Source organism: Carcharhinus amblyrhynchos, chromosome 28, assembly GCF_965287045.1.
Source record: "Carcharhinus amblyrhynchos chromosome 28, sCarAmb.v2.hapA, whole genome shotgun sequence".
Classification (NCBI taxonomy): Eukaryota; Metazoa; Chordata; class Chondrichthyes; order Carcharhiniformes; family Carcharhinidae; genus Carcharhinus; species Carcharhinus amblyrhynchos.
This window is the reverse complement of record NC_137351.1, coordinates 370096-385062: the sequence shown is the minus strand read 5'-3', so window position 1 is coordinate 385062 and position 14967 is coordinate 370096. Positions and strand designations below refer to the sequence as shown.

General features: G+C 44.3%; 1 long non-coding RNA gene across 1 annotated transcript in view; it reads right to left on the bottom strand.

Moving 5' to 3' along the window:
• LOC145359639 (uncharacterized) overlaps positions 1–6457 on the bottom strand; it is a 40033-nt gene extending 33576 nt beyond the window's left edge. The window contains exons 1-2 of the long non-coding RNA XR_013889611.1: positions 6328–6457; positions 2292–2500 (exon numbers count right to left, since the gene is read on the bottom strand). This is a non-coding gene — a long non-coding RNA (uncharacterized LOC145359639). The remainder of the gene's footprint in view (positions 1–2291; positions 2501–6327) is intronic.
• Positions 6458–14967: the final 8510 nt, after the last annotated feature.

The window sequence follows — 14967 nt, the reverse complement described above, 5'->3', positions numbered from 1 at the left end:
AGCCCTGACTTCCCCTCTGTAAACAGAAAAGTTCTGATTTCTGATTTCCCTTTTATAAGTATTTTCCCTAAACTTTCAGTTTTGGAGTGAACCAACACTTTATTAATACGTTTAAGTTTATTTATCAGTGTCACAAGTAGGCTTACAGGAACACTGCAATGAACCCTGTGGAAAATCCCCCAGTTGCCACACCCTGTGCCTGTTCAGCTAATTCAGATAACACTGAGGGAGGATTTAGCATGGCCAATACACCTAACTAGCACGTCTTTCAGACTGTGGGAGGAAACCAGAGCACCTGGAGGCAACACACGCAGTCATGGGGAGAATGTGCAGACTCTGCGCAGACAGGAACCCAAACCAGGAATCGAACCCAGGTCCCTGGCGCTGTGAGGCAACAGTGCTAAACACTGTGCCAACACCACAGGGCAGACGATGATGTAGTAGTAAAGCCATGGGATGAGTAATCCAGAGGCCCAGGCTAACGGCCCGAGAGGCAAGTGTTTAAATCCCGCCATGGCAGCTGGTGGAATTTCAATTCAGTTAATAAATCTGGAATTGAAGTCTCATCTCAGTAACGGTGACCATGGGACTAATTATTGACTTCATAAAAACTCATCCGGTTCATAATGTTCTTCAGTGAGAGAAATCTGCCATCCTTACCTGGTCTGGTCAAAAGGGAGAAGGCACCAAACCAAGATATTTCATTAGGAATATGCAAGGCAAAACCTAACTAACCTCCCATGCGGGATCTTGTCAAAAGCCTTACTGAAGTCCATGTAGACAACATCTACCGCCTTCCCTTCATCCACTTTCCTGGTAACCTCCTCGAAAAACTCTAATAGATTGGTTAAACATGACCTACCACGCACAAAGCCATGTTGACTGTCCCGAATAAGTCTCTGTCCATCCAAATATTTGTAGATCCTATCCCTTAGTACTCCTTCTAATAATTTACCTACTACTGACGTCAAACTTACTGGCCTATAATTTCCCGGATTACTTTTTGAGCCTTTTTTAAACAATGGAACAACACGAGCTATCCTCCAATCGTCCAGCACCTCACCCGTGGACACGGATTCAATCTTGCATGAGCTGTAAATTCTTCCAGTAAAACAGTGAAAGGTTGAAGCCATTTCTCTTAGTCCACAAGCTCCAACATTTAGCTGCAAGTTCCATCCACGACCACAGCCTCAGGCTAAACCAACTGGATTGGCTTCCTGAGCTAAACTTCCAACTTGACATATACTCCATCACAAAAATTGTCCGCTTCCACCTCTGGAATGGCTCCCATGTCTATCTCTACCATCTGCTGCCACTGAAACCCACTCCTGCCATTTCCTGACTTGCCTATTCCGGTCGGCTATTCCTTAACCTGATATTACCTCCAGCCCAAGCAAAGCTTTGCCACCAGCAAACTATTTTACACTTGATATTACTCACCTGCAATGCCTGTCCTTGTCTCCCAGTCCTCTAAAAGCTCAAATTTAAATTTCTTCCTTTACATTCAAATCGCTCCATCAGGTGATTTATTAACAAAAATATGCAATCAAACAAATTCACCAATAATTTGTTGTAAATTTAGTTAGGTCTGAATGTGCGGGGTGCAGGGTAGTTTGTATGAATAAGCCCTCATAGTCACATTGGCTCGTCACCCCACTGATCCAGACACGAAGCTGGCCCTAAATAACTCAAACAATTGCTTTAGTTTTAACTAAACATGAGGTAAGACAGAACTCTCAGAAGGTAAGCTAAAAGAAACTCATTTAAAAGAAAAGTGCTTATCAGTAGAGAAGGAAAATATTGTACTTATCAGTCGAAAACAGACTTTGATGACTTCCGTCAGTTGTACAAGCCAACGAAACGTAAGCCAAACTAACCCTTATTTCATAACCAGCAGTGAACAATTCCCTGCTAGTGAACATCATACTTTTCTTTATTCATTTGTGAAACATGGGCATCGCTGGCCAGCATTTATTGCCCATCCCTAGTTGCCCGAGTGCAGTTGAGAGTCAACCACATTGCTGTGACTCTGGAATCACATGTAGGCCAGACCAGGTAAGGATGGCAGAATTCCTTCCCTAATGGACATTAGTGAACTCAATGGGATTTTCCAGCAATGGTTTCATGGTCATCAGTAGATCCTTCATTTCAGATATATATTTTTATTGAATTTAAATTTCACCATCTGCCACAGCAGCATTTGAACTCAGGTCCCCAAAATATTAGCGGAGCTTCTGGATGAATAGTCTAGCAATAATACCACTAGGCTACTACCTTTCCTTGATTCTGACCTCATATTAAAATACTCCTCTTTCATTCCACCATTGTCAGCCATCTTCAGTCATCTAGGTATCATCCTCTGGAATAACTTCCTTAAAATCCTTTTCCTCTCCACCTCCTTCTCACCAACTCTTTCACCAAGATTTCGGTCACCCATCCAATTCCTTCCTTTGTCACAAAAGCAGAAAAAGCTGGAAAATCTCAACAGGTCTCACAGAATCTGTGGAGAGAGAATAGAGCCAATGCTTTTACTCAGGATGACCATTTGCCTTGCTTCTTGGGAGGATTTTTCAATCTAAATGAACTGTATAAATGTCCTGTAGTGGAATAATCCCTGTATAATCCTTTATGAATACATGGAATCATATAATAATAGAATAGTACAGCACAGGAGGCCATTCAGCCCATTGAGTCTATGTGGCTCTTTCAAAAAGCAATCCAGTTAGTCCAAGACACAAGCTCTTTCTCCAAATCCCTGCAATTTTCCCCTTCAAGTGTTTATTCAATTCCCCTTTGAAGCTACTACTGAATCTGTATAAACAGAAAGTGCATTCCAAATCCTAACTATTCTTTCACAGAATCAGCGAATCATAGAACTCCTACAGTGCAGAAGGAGGCCATTCAGCCCATTGACACAAATCCCACCCAGGTCCTATCCCTGTATCCCCATGTATTTTCCCAGCTAATCTCCCTGATACTAAGGGGCAATTTAACATGACCAATCAACCTAACCTGCACATCTTTGTGGAGTGTGGGTGGAAACCAGAATTCCCGGAGGAAATCCATCCAGACACAGGGAGAACGTGCAAACTCAACACAGACAGCGACCCATGCCTGAAATCAAATCCAGATCCCTGCCGCTGTGAGGCAGCAGTGCTAATCTCTGTGCCAACATGCCACCCTCTTTGTTTAAGAAAGTTTTCCCTCCGGTTCTCTCTGGTTCTTTTACTAATTTCTTAAATCTATTTAAGTCTTAAACATAAAATAATATAGTTGTGCATAGAGGAGTTCTAACTCTACATCAGAGTTTTTGTGACCTGTTCTCTCAGGGCAGCAGTGCTGCTTTCAGTTAAACATGAAAGTGTGAATTTGATACAACTGCCTGGCACTTGGGACACAGGTTCCACTTTCTGTATCTCTGTAAATGGATAGGCCTTTTGCTGCTTACTAAAATTGTCCTAGGGTTCAGGGACCAGGCTTGAATTCCCGTGTGTGTGCTCAATGAAGAGCATTATTTCTGGACTCTGCCACATGTCCGTACTTGGTATCTTGAAAATAACATACAGTTTGTGTCAGCTCCAGCATGACAGTGGGGGCAAAGGGATCTCCTTTTCTGTTACCCACAGTTTTTTAACTCTTTGATTCTTGTATTGACCCCACCCCCAATGTACCCATAAGTATTAAAATACATCCAGCATGGAAAATAACGAAAGTATTGTAATATTTTGGAAGATGAACTTGTATTTACATAGCACCTTGCTTGACCTGAGGATCTCTCAATGTGCTTTACAGCCAATGATATACTTTTTAAGAATGTGATGTCATGTCTGAAATGCAGTAGCTTATTGGAGGTCAGAAAGATCCCACAATGCAATGATAGCCTACTTGAACAGCAGGCGGGGCAGCGGGAGAACTCCCCTGCTCTTCTTTGTTTAATTCATTCATGGGACATGGGTGTTGCTGGCTGGCCAGCTCTTATTGCCCATCCCTAGTTGTCCTTGGAACTAGGTGCCTTATTAGGCCATTTCAGAGGAAAGATGAGAGTCAACAGCATTGCTGTGGTTCTGGAATCACATATAGTTCAGACCAGATAAAGACAGAAGATTTCCTTCCCTAAAGGACATTAGCGAAACAGGTGGTTTTTTCCGACAATGCTTTCATAGTCATCAGTAGATTCTTAATTCCAGATATTTTAAAAAATCAAATTCAAATTCCACCATCTGACATGGTGGGACTAGAACACAGGTCCCCCAGAACATTAGCTAAGTTTCTGGATTAGTAGTTTAGCGGTTATACCACTAGGCCATTGCCTCCCCATCAGGGAAGGGATCTTTTTTGTCCATTGTGAATGACAGAGGGGTCTTCAGCCAAAAGATGGCACCTGCAACAGTGCAGCTCTCCCTCACTGCTATACTGGAGCATTAATCTAGGTTTTACACTGGAGCATTCTTCTGACAATTAGCAAGGATATCACCAATGCGGTCTTGGCGAATACCATTGATGTAGTATAGGTTTGAAAAGCATTCAACATGCACCCTACATTTTGTCATGTGCAATGCTGACTTCATAGAACCCCTACAGTGCAGAAGGAGGCCATCCAGCCCATTGAGTCTGCAAAAGAGCATTCCCCCCAGGCCCTATTCCAATAACCTCATGAATCCCTCTAACCTACAAATTTAGGACATTAAGGGACAATTTAGCATGGCCAATCCACCTAACCTGTACATCTTTGGACAGTGGGAGGAAACCAGAGCACATGGAGACAACCCACGCAGATATGGGGAGAATGTGCAAACTCCACACAGAGAGTCATCCAAAGCCAGAATTGAACCTGGACCCCTGGAACTGTGAGTTGACAGTGCTAACCACTGTGCTACCATACTGCCCACAGGGTGCACTGTACTGAAATAACCCTTGTAGGAAAATCTTTGTGTTTCAGAGAAAATCTGTCAGGACCCTCATAATCTCAAAGATCTCTACAATTATGTTACTGGAGAAATCCTGCTTTCTTATCTCGCCCAGAGAGCAGGAAGATATAAAAGCCTCTGCTGTCACATCGCAAAGGAAATTGAATGACATCCAGTACGACTGCAACAGTGAAAGCAGTGTCTTTACAGAAAGTGGTATTGCTGTTTTATATGAGGTTTGCAGGTGGGCTGGGTTCCTGGAAGAGTCAAGAATAGACTGCTCTGAAAATATTTGAATTGATCGATGTTATGTTGGGCTGTTGAGGTAACTTGACTTGTACCATCGCATCCACGTAACCGTCCACGAGCTGAATGCACAATGACAGCCCCCAGTTTAAATGGCCCATAGCTGCACAACCTTTGCAAATTGCAGCCCACCAGCTATTTCACAGGGCTTCGTGTTGGGGTATTTGTGAATAACTTCGTAATCTTGGATTGGGACTTTCTTCTGGATATTTCTCATCAGGTCTTTTGACAGAATTTGGCAAGAGCAGTCCAAAGTTGGATTTTAGAAATGTATCTCAGTTAGAATTCAGTTAACTTCGTAATCCTTCTCTGTTATGCTGTCAAATCCACACAGATTTTTATTATTATTGCGTACTGAATGATGCTGAACATTCATGATGACACGGCTGCAAATTAATTACTTTGTATCTTCAGTAACACAAGATTTTTGCTGTCAGTTTTATTCTTTTGATTTTCTTGACCCCCATGATCAGAGACTTAAAAGGTTACTGCATCCCACCTCATCCTATAGTTCCAACCCATAAGCTTGGCTGAGGTTGCATTGTGACACTGAAGGAGTGCGGCATTGCTGAAGGTGCTGTCTTTTGCACGGAACATTAAACCGCTTTTAAGCTGCTCAACTGGATGGTGGTATAGTGGCACAGTGGTTAGCACTGCTACCTTACAGCTCCAGGAACCTGGGTTCAATTTCCCAGCTTGGGTCACTGTCTATGTGGAGTTTACAAATACTCTCTGTGTGTGCATTGGTTTCCTCCAGTTTCCTCCCACAGTCCAAAGATGTGCAGGTTAGGTTGATTGGCCATGCCAAGTTGCTTCAAAGTGTCAGGGAGATTAGCAGAGTAAATGTGTGGGGCTATGGGGTAGTGCCTGGGTGGGACTGTTGTTGGTGCAGGCTCAATGAACTGAATAGACTCCTTCTGCGTTGTAGGGATTCTATGATTCTAACTGGATGGAAAAAAAAGCCTCATGGAACAAATCAAAGGAAAGCAGGGCATGTTGCAATGCCCAACTGTCGCTGAACCCATAACCTAACAGCCAAAAACAGACTTAACAGAACACAGCTAATGTGTTTGCCAAGGAAAATAACATAGACTGCACCTCAAAAATAATTTACCTTTTGCCAAATATTGTGGGACATCCTGATGACACGAAAGGTGCTCTTTAAGTACAAGTTCTTTCTCTTTACTGGCTTAAAAGTTACATAAAAATCGGCTGAACCATGTGCACACCATGACAGCAGTGAGTCACTGACCAAGCCTCCGTGAGACTGTTAATGCCTTGTATCGACATTTCACCAACCACTTCACATAAATAAATACAAGGAAGCTCAGTCATCGTGTTACTAATGAGTCACTCAGATATTTCAGCTCGACCTCAGGCCACAGCAGATCAACATCAGTGGATTAACTCTGTGTGTTCTGAATGCCACGTTCTAATAGTTACACAATTTTGTGTCATCAGATAAAGTTGTATACTTTTTTAAAGCACTGTTATAGGAATATATGCAAGCAAAGATTCCTGAGCCGGAATGCCCCAGCTACATGTTGACAATTTGTGTTACACCTGTGTTAAAGAGCTTCACTGAATCATAGAACAACAAAAAGGTAAAGTTGCTGGAATCCCTGATGACCAAATAGACTGCTCTCCCTTTAGATTTGATTTGATTTATTGTCACATGTATTGATATACAGTGAAAAGTATTGTTTCTTGTGCTATGTAGACAAAGCATACCTTTCATGAAATACATAGGGAAGAAGGAAAGACGAGGGTGCAGTATATAGTGTCCAGTCATGGCTGGGATTTAAGTTTTTTTTATCATTGTCGCTAGTAAGCTTACATTAACACTGCAAAGAAGTTACTGTGAAAATCTCCCAGTCGTCACACTCTGGTGCATGTTTGGTATACGGAGGGAGAGTTTAGCATGGCCAATGCACACTAACCAGCACGTCTTTCGGACTGTGGGAGGAAACTGCAACACCCAGAGGAAACTCATGGGGAGAATGTGCAGACTCCACACAGACAGTGACTGGGAATCAAACCTGGGTCCCTGGCACTATGAGGCATAGAGGAAGTTCAACTTAATGTAAGGTAGGTCCATTACACAGTCTGATGGCAGTGGGGAAGAAGCTGTTCTTGAGTTGGTTGGTACGTGATCTCAGACTTTTCTATCATTTTCCCGATGGAAGAGAGTATGCCCAGGGTCCTAGGGATCCTTCTCTGAGGGGGTGAGCTGACTGGTGAATCATTCAACCTGAGAAGGTGGGATTTTCATGAATAACCTCATTGAGATTGAACCCACGCTGTTGGTGCCAACCTGCATCATGAGCCAGCCGTCCAGCCAAATGAGCTTGTCGAGGATAGTATAGCACAGGAGGAGGCCACTTAGCCCATCGAATCTGCACCAATCCAGTTAGCCCCACTCTCCCACACTTGTCTCATCTTCCTGCATATCTTCTCCTTCAGGTGTTTACTCAAATCTCTTTTGAAGGCTCCTTCTGAAACTGTATCCACCACGCTATCAGACAGTGCATTCCAACTCCTATCGCCTGTCACCCTTGCTTCATTGACCAATCACCTTAAATCTGCCTTGGGTTATCGACCCTTTAACTGGTCAAAGCTCTAAAAACCTTTACAAAATCTCCTCTCTAATCGAAGGAGCTTCAAAGTATCCATGGTAACGGTATATCTTCATTCCTAGAGCCATCCTGTCTGTACCCTCTTCCAAGCCTTAACATCCTTCCTAAAGTGTGATGCCCAGAATTGGACACAATATTCCTGCCAGGGCTAAGTTAGTGTTTGATATTGATCAACCATAACTTCCTGCCTCTGTGCTTCTATTTATAGTACCCAGGATCAGTCAGCTATGCTTTGTTAACCTGTCTTGTCACCTTCAGAGATTTGTACACATCCTCTCCGTTTGTGCACCCAGATAATAAGATTCATCTGTGCAAACACTGTAGTCACAGTGGCCCCTCTTCTTGCACCTCCCCATTCCCCAAACACCTTCCTAAACCCCTTCCAACCTTTCCCAGCCAAATGCTAGCAATCAACATAAAGGCCAATTTACCTATTTACAGGTGAACAGATTTGTACTAATGCACTCCACATGTGTGTGGGTTCAGTTTATTGGCCATGCTAAATTGCCTTTTAGTGTCAGGGGGATTGTTGGGGGGTAATGGGGATAGGGTCTAGGTAGGATTGTTGTCGGTGCAGGCTCGATGCCTCCTTCTGCACTGTAGGGACTCTATGATTCTATTCTAATCTATGAAAAGTGCACATGTGTAACCATCACTCTCACGGACACCCATTCATGTGTAGCTCATATGTACAGCTGGCAAAGTATATAGACGAGGTTTTGCATTTTTGGATTGAGGTTCCAATGTTAGGGTCAACAGGATTTCCTGCCCCACGTCAGGTACAATCACCTGACAGAGATTTTGCTTTTGGTTGGCAAGTTAATGATCTGAGGATGTGAACCACCTGGACCAGGGAGGAGTCCATCGTCCAGATGACCATAGACTACCCTTCACTCTGACAGGGAGAGCTAACTGATGGTGATTTAGCTTGAGGACCACCATACCTCAGGTGAGGGGCAAGGATGAGAATGCGGGGTCTTCCTGAATAACCTCAGCCAGTTTGGGATTGAACCCGTGTTGTTGGTCTCACTCAGCATCATAACTGAGCCATCCAGCCAACTGAGCTAAACCCCATTGACTCTGTCTACACTTCCCACTGCCTTGGAAAAGCAGCCGGCATAATTAAGGACCCCACATACCAACTGACTCAAAAACAACTCCTTCCCTGCTGCCATCAGACTTCTGAATGGACCTACCTTATATCACACCTGAGCTGTGACTGTAACACTACATTCTGCACCCTCCCCTTTCCTTGTCTATGAACGGTATGTTTTGTTTGTGTAGCAAGAAATAATACTTTCCACTATATACTAATACATGTGACAATAATAAATCAAATCAAATCACAGTTCTTATGAACAAGATGAACAAGATATAACTTTCATTGAATTTTTTTTTGGGTTTAGTGAAAATGTTTTACGTTATTTTGTCTGAGTGTGTTTCAGGAGACTACATGCTGACCAGGAGACATAGAGATGGGTAGATTCATGTGAAGCAGTGCTCCATATGAATCAGGCAGATTGCAGGTGCAGTTAGCTCGCTGACTCTAGGGAGAGACAGAAGCAAACAGAAGCAAAATGTCTCCTTTGTTAGTTTGCTTAGTGAATACAGAGGGCCCCGCACGGGACAGTCTCAGTCTCTGGGCTGGCCTGAGTTGTTTGACCTCAGTCTCACTGATTCTGGCATCCATGGACACAGGGAAAGTGTGGACATTGGACGGACTGACCCCGTCTCGTCTGTAATCACCTCAGTCAAACAAACAGAAAGAAAGACTTGTAATTAGAACATAGAACACTACAGCACAAACAGGCCCTTCGGCCCACAAGTTGCGCCGATCATATCCATACCCACCAGGCCTGTCTATAACTCAATCCCATTAAATCCCATATACTCATCCAGAAGTCTCTTAAAAGACCCCAGCAAGTTCGCCTCTACCACCACCGACGGCAGCCGATTCCACTCACTCACCACCCTCTGAGTGAAAAACTTACCCCTGACATCTCCTCTGTACCTACTCCCCAGCACCTTAAACCTGTGTCCTCTCGTAGCAACCATTTCAGCCCTGGGGAAATAGCCTCCGAGAATCCACCCTATCTATTCCTCTCAACAGCTTATAAACCTCTATCAGGTCGCCTCTCAACCTTTGTCTCTCCAGGGAGACGAGACCTAGCTCCCTCAACCTATCTTCATAAGGCATGCCTCCCAATCCAGGCAACATCCTTGTAAATCTCCTCTGTACCCTCTCAATAGCTTCCACATCCTTCCTGTAGTGAGGCGACCAGAACTGCGCACAGTACTCCAAGTGGGGTCTGACAAGGGTCTTATAAAGTTGCAGCGTTACCTCCCGACTCCTAAACTCAATCCCTCGATTAATGAAGGCCAGTACACCATACGCCTTCTTGACCACATCCTCCACCTGCGAGGCCGATTTAAGAGTCCTGTGGACTCGGACCCCAAGATCCCTCTGCTCTTCAACACAGCTAAGACTCCTACCCTTGATGTTGTACTCCTTCATCCCATTGGTCCTGCCAAAATGGACCACTACACATTTATCTGCGTTGAAGTCCATCTGCCACTTCTCCGCCCAGTCTTGCATCCTATCTATGTCCCACTGCAACTTCTGACATCCCTCCAGACTATCCACAACACCACCAACCTTCGTATCGTCGGCGAACTTACTAACCCATCCCTCCACTTCCTCATCCAGGTCATTTATGAAAATGACAAACAGCAAGGGTCCTAGAACAGATCCCTGGGGCACTCCACTGGTGACCGGCCTCCATGCAGAAAAAGACCCATCCACAACCACTCTCTGCCTTCTGCAGGCAAGCCAGTTCTGGATCCACAAGGCAACAGCCCCTTGGATCCCATGCCCTCACTTTTCATGAAATCTTGCATGGGGGACCTTATCAAATGCCTTGCTGAAGTCCATGTAAACCACAACCACCGCTCTTCCTTTGTCAATGTGTTCAGTCACATTTTCAAAGAACTCAACTAGGCTCGTAAGGCTCGACCTGCCCTTAACAAAACCGTGCTGACTATTCCTGATCATTCTAAACTTCTCCAAATGCTCATAAATCTTGTCCCTCATAACTTCGCTAGGTGTTTTCTATAGGCCGCCCAATAGTGACAGGGAAGTTGAGGTGCAGATAGGGAAACAGATCCTAGAGAGATGTAGAAATAACAGAGTTGTCGTGATGGGAGACTTTAATTTCCCAAACATCGACTGGAATATCCCAAGGGTAAGGGGTTTGGATGGGGAGGAGTTTGTTAGGTGTGTTCAGGAGGGTTTCCTGACACAGTACGTGGATAAACCTACGAGAGGAGAGGCTGTACTTGACCTGGTGCTGGCTAATGAACCAGGACAGGTGTTGGATCTCTCGGTAGGAGAGCATCTTGGGGATGGAGATCATAATTCTATCTCCTTCACGATAGCATTGGAAAGAGATAGGATCAGGCAGGCTAGGAAGGTGTTTGTCTGGAGTAAGGGGAAATATGAAGACATCAGGCAGATAATTGGAAGGAGGCGTTCTTGGGGAAAAGTACAGAAGGAAGGTGGCAGATATTCAAGGAATGTTTGACTGGAACTCTACACGATAACGTTCCGATGAGACAAGGAGGTTTTGGTAGGGCGCGGGAACCGTGGTGCACGAAGGTTGTGATGAACCTAGTCAGGAAGAAAGGAAAGGTGTATAAAAGGTTCAGAGAGCTAGGAGATGGTAAGGATCTAGAGGAGTATAAGGCTTGTAGAAAGGAGCTTAAAAAGGAAATTAGGAGAGCCAGAAGGGGTCATGAGAAGGCCTTGGTAAGATTAACGAGAACCCCAAGGATGTTATAATTATATAACACCCTCCACAACCTCTTGTCTCAAAGAACCTAACAGCCAATGAGGATTGCTGAAATGTTTAACACTATTGTAATACAGGAAATCCAGTTGTCAATTTGCACAAAGCAAGTTTCCACAAACAGCAATGTGGGAGAGTCTGTGTCAGCACAGTGGTTAGCATTGCTGTCTCACAGCTCCAGGGACTTACGTTCGATTCCTGGCTTGGGTGATTGCCTGTGAGGAGTTTGCACATTCTCTCCGTGTCTGTGTGGGTTTCCTCCAGGTGCTCCAATTTTCTCCCAAAGTCCACAGATGTGCGGGTTAGGTGTATTGGCCATACTAAATTGCCTCTTAGTGTCCCAGGATACGTAGATTGGAAGGATTAGCGGGGTGATTTGGTGGGGTTACAGGGATAAAACCTAGGTGGGATTGTTATCAGTGCAGACTCAATGGACTGAATGGCCTCCTTCTGCATTGTAAGGTTTCTATGATTCTTTCTATAAGTTAATTCAGGGGATAGATTTTGGCCAAGCTATCAGAGGGAATTTTGTACCTTCTACCTGAGTAGCCCCTAATTAAATATCTTACTTGAAAGACAGTGAGTGCCTCTACCCCTGCTCCAGCAGAATGACAGCTTAGGCTTTGTGGCCAAGCACCGATGTTGGGACTTCCTGACTCAGAGAGAGAATAGTCCATTGAACCATAACTGCATTCAATATCAGAATGCACACAAAAATAATGATCACCTAACAGGCATTAGTGGTGTGGTGATAGTATCACTGGATTAGTAATCCAGAGGCTCCAGTTTTTGTCCTAAGAAAGAGTGGCACGGTGGCTCAGTGATTAGCACTGCTGCCTCACAGCGCCAGGGACCCGGGTTCCAGCCCCGGGTCATTATCTGTGTGGAGTTTGCACGTTCTCCCCACGTCTGCGAAGGTTTCCTCTGAGTGCTCTGGTTTCCTCCCACAGTCTAAAGATGTGCAGGTTAGGTGGATTGGCCATGCTAAATCCCCCCTTAGTGTCAGGGGATGAGCAGGGTTACGGGGATATGGCCTGGTGGGATTGTTGTTGGTGCAAGCTTGATGGGCTGAATGGCCTCATTTTATGATTCTATTCTATGACATGGATTCAAATCCCACCATGCCAGGCGGTGGAATTAATAATCCAGTTAATTTTAAAGAAACCTGTAACTGAAAGCCAGTCTCAGTAATGGCGAACATGAAACTATCTTCAGATTGAAAACCCAATTGGTTCATTAATGTCCTTTAGAGAAGGAAATCTGCCATCCTCACACCACATGACTCTGAACCACAGCAACGTGGTTGACACCTAATTGTCCTCAGAGATGGCCAAGCAATCATTTGGAGAAGGGCAACAAATTCTGGTCTTAACATAAGAACACAAGAACATAAGGAATAAGAGCAGGAGTCGGCCATCTAGCCCCTCGAGCCTGCCCCGCCATTCAATAAGATCATGGCTGATCTGAAGTGGATCAGTTCCACTTTCCCGCTTTCTCCCCATAACCCTTAATCCCCTCGCTTATCAAAAACCTATCAACCCACGTCTTAAATATATTTAGCGAGGCAGCCTCCACCACTTCAACAGGCAGAGAATTCCAGAGATTGCAGCAATGCTCACATTCCTTGAAAGAATAAAGGAAAAAAACACCTAACAGCACGCAGTACCAAATCTCATAACAATACAATGACCACTTGAGTGAACAATGGAGCCCATGTGGGTGAGGAGAGGGTTGGTAAATGAATGAATCAAGTCAAAGGAACCATTCCAGGTCACAACCACTAGGTGGCAAATTGCAGCTCCGTGCATAAGGTCCAAACGCCAATTGTGAAGGGGACAAGATCTGGGTTCACACTCAATGTCAAGAGCAGACAAAACACCACCACATGAGCATTAACAGGATTAAATGCAGCACAGATATCGACAGTAATGTGGGCAGCGGGGATTTGTTGAACTGCAGAAGGAGCCCGCAGTCAATCTAGACATGTGACTCAAACCCGAGGCGAGACCATAAGGCCAATGACTCATTAGAACAGTGCAAAACCTTAAATAGAAAAGCTCATTTTTGCCCTGACAGAATCTGAATCACAGGAAAGGGAAAGTGAAAAACAAGCCCACAAAAATCAGCAGCAATGGAGCAAGATGTAGAAGGAATTCCAGACATTCGATTTTTGGCCATTTCTGGAGTAGATCAATCCCTCATTGTCTAATGCACAAATGCACGCCAGAGTGTGAAAGCAACATTGCATATACCAGCATCACATGCCGATATGAATCGAATTAGCTTTGGCATTTGGTGATTTTCAGTAGAAAAACCAGCTGTGAACTTGCATTCAAGTGCCTCCCTCTCCATCAAAGATACAGTGAGAAAAATTGATATGGAAAAATGGACATGGACAAAGAATGTTGGTGAAAGAGGGTATAAGAGCGCATGCATTCTACAGCTATTTCCACAACTGTACACAAAGGAACCAGGTACAATCTCAATCCCATCTTCTTGAGAGATTACTAAGGAGGGAGACCTGTTGTCAAAGCTTGCCCTCTTTCACTCATCAGGACAAATGCAAGAATGCCAAATTTCAAAGGATCACAATTATTTTCACAGGAGAAAAGGGTGCTGATTGGTTGGCAAGTTGAATTTGATTGGACCATAGAGAAAACAATGGGGAGCTGGTTGAAGCCTTGCACCTTTTTAAATTACCCAGGAGTTCGCAGCTTTCTCCTTGGCAACGCCAAGGTCAATCAAAGTCAACTTGCCAAACAATCGGCACATTTTTCTCCTGCAGTTTAAATTGTTGCAATGATTTGAAATTTAGCATTCTTGAATTTGTCCTGATAAGTGCAAAATGAAAAACTTTAATAACACAGCTCTCTTTTATGTGATTTCTATACTACCAGGTAATTGTTCCTTACAGTTACTTCAACCTACAGTGGCACAGTGGTTTGCACTGCTGCCTCACAACACCAGGGACCTAGGTTCGATTCACAGCTTGGGTCACTGTCTGTGCAGGATCTGCATGTTCTCCCTGTGTCTGCATGGATTTCCTGTGGGTGATCTGGTTTCCTCCCACATTTGGAAAGATGTGCTGGTTATGTGCATGGGACATACTAAATTTTCTCTCAGTGTACCTGAACATGTGCCAGAGTGTGGCAACTAGGGGATTTTCACAGTAACTTCATTGCAGTGTTAATGTAAGCCTCCTTGTGGTACTCCTGTTTCCATAGAAACCAGAAACTAGACAGGCAAGGGGCCAGACAAGGATAGGGAAGAAAT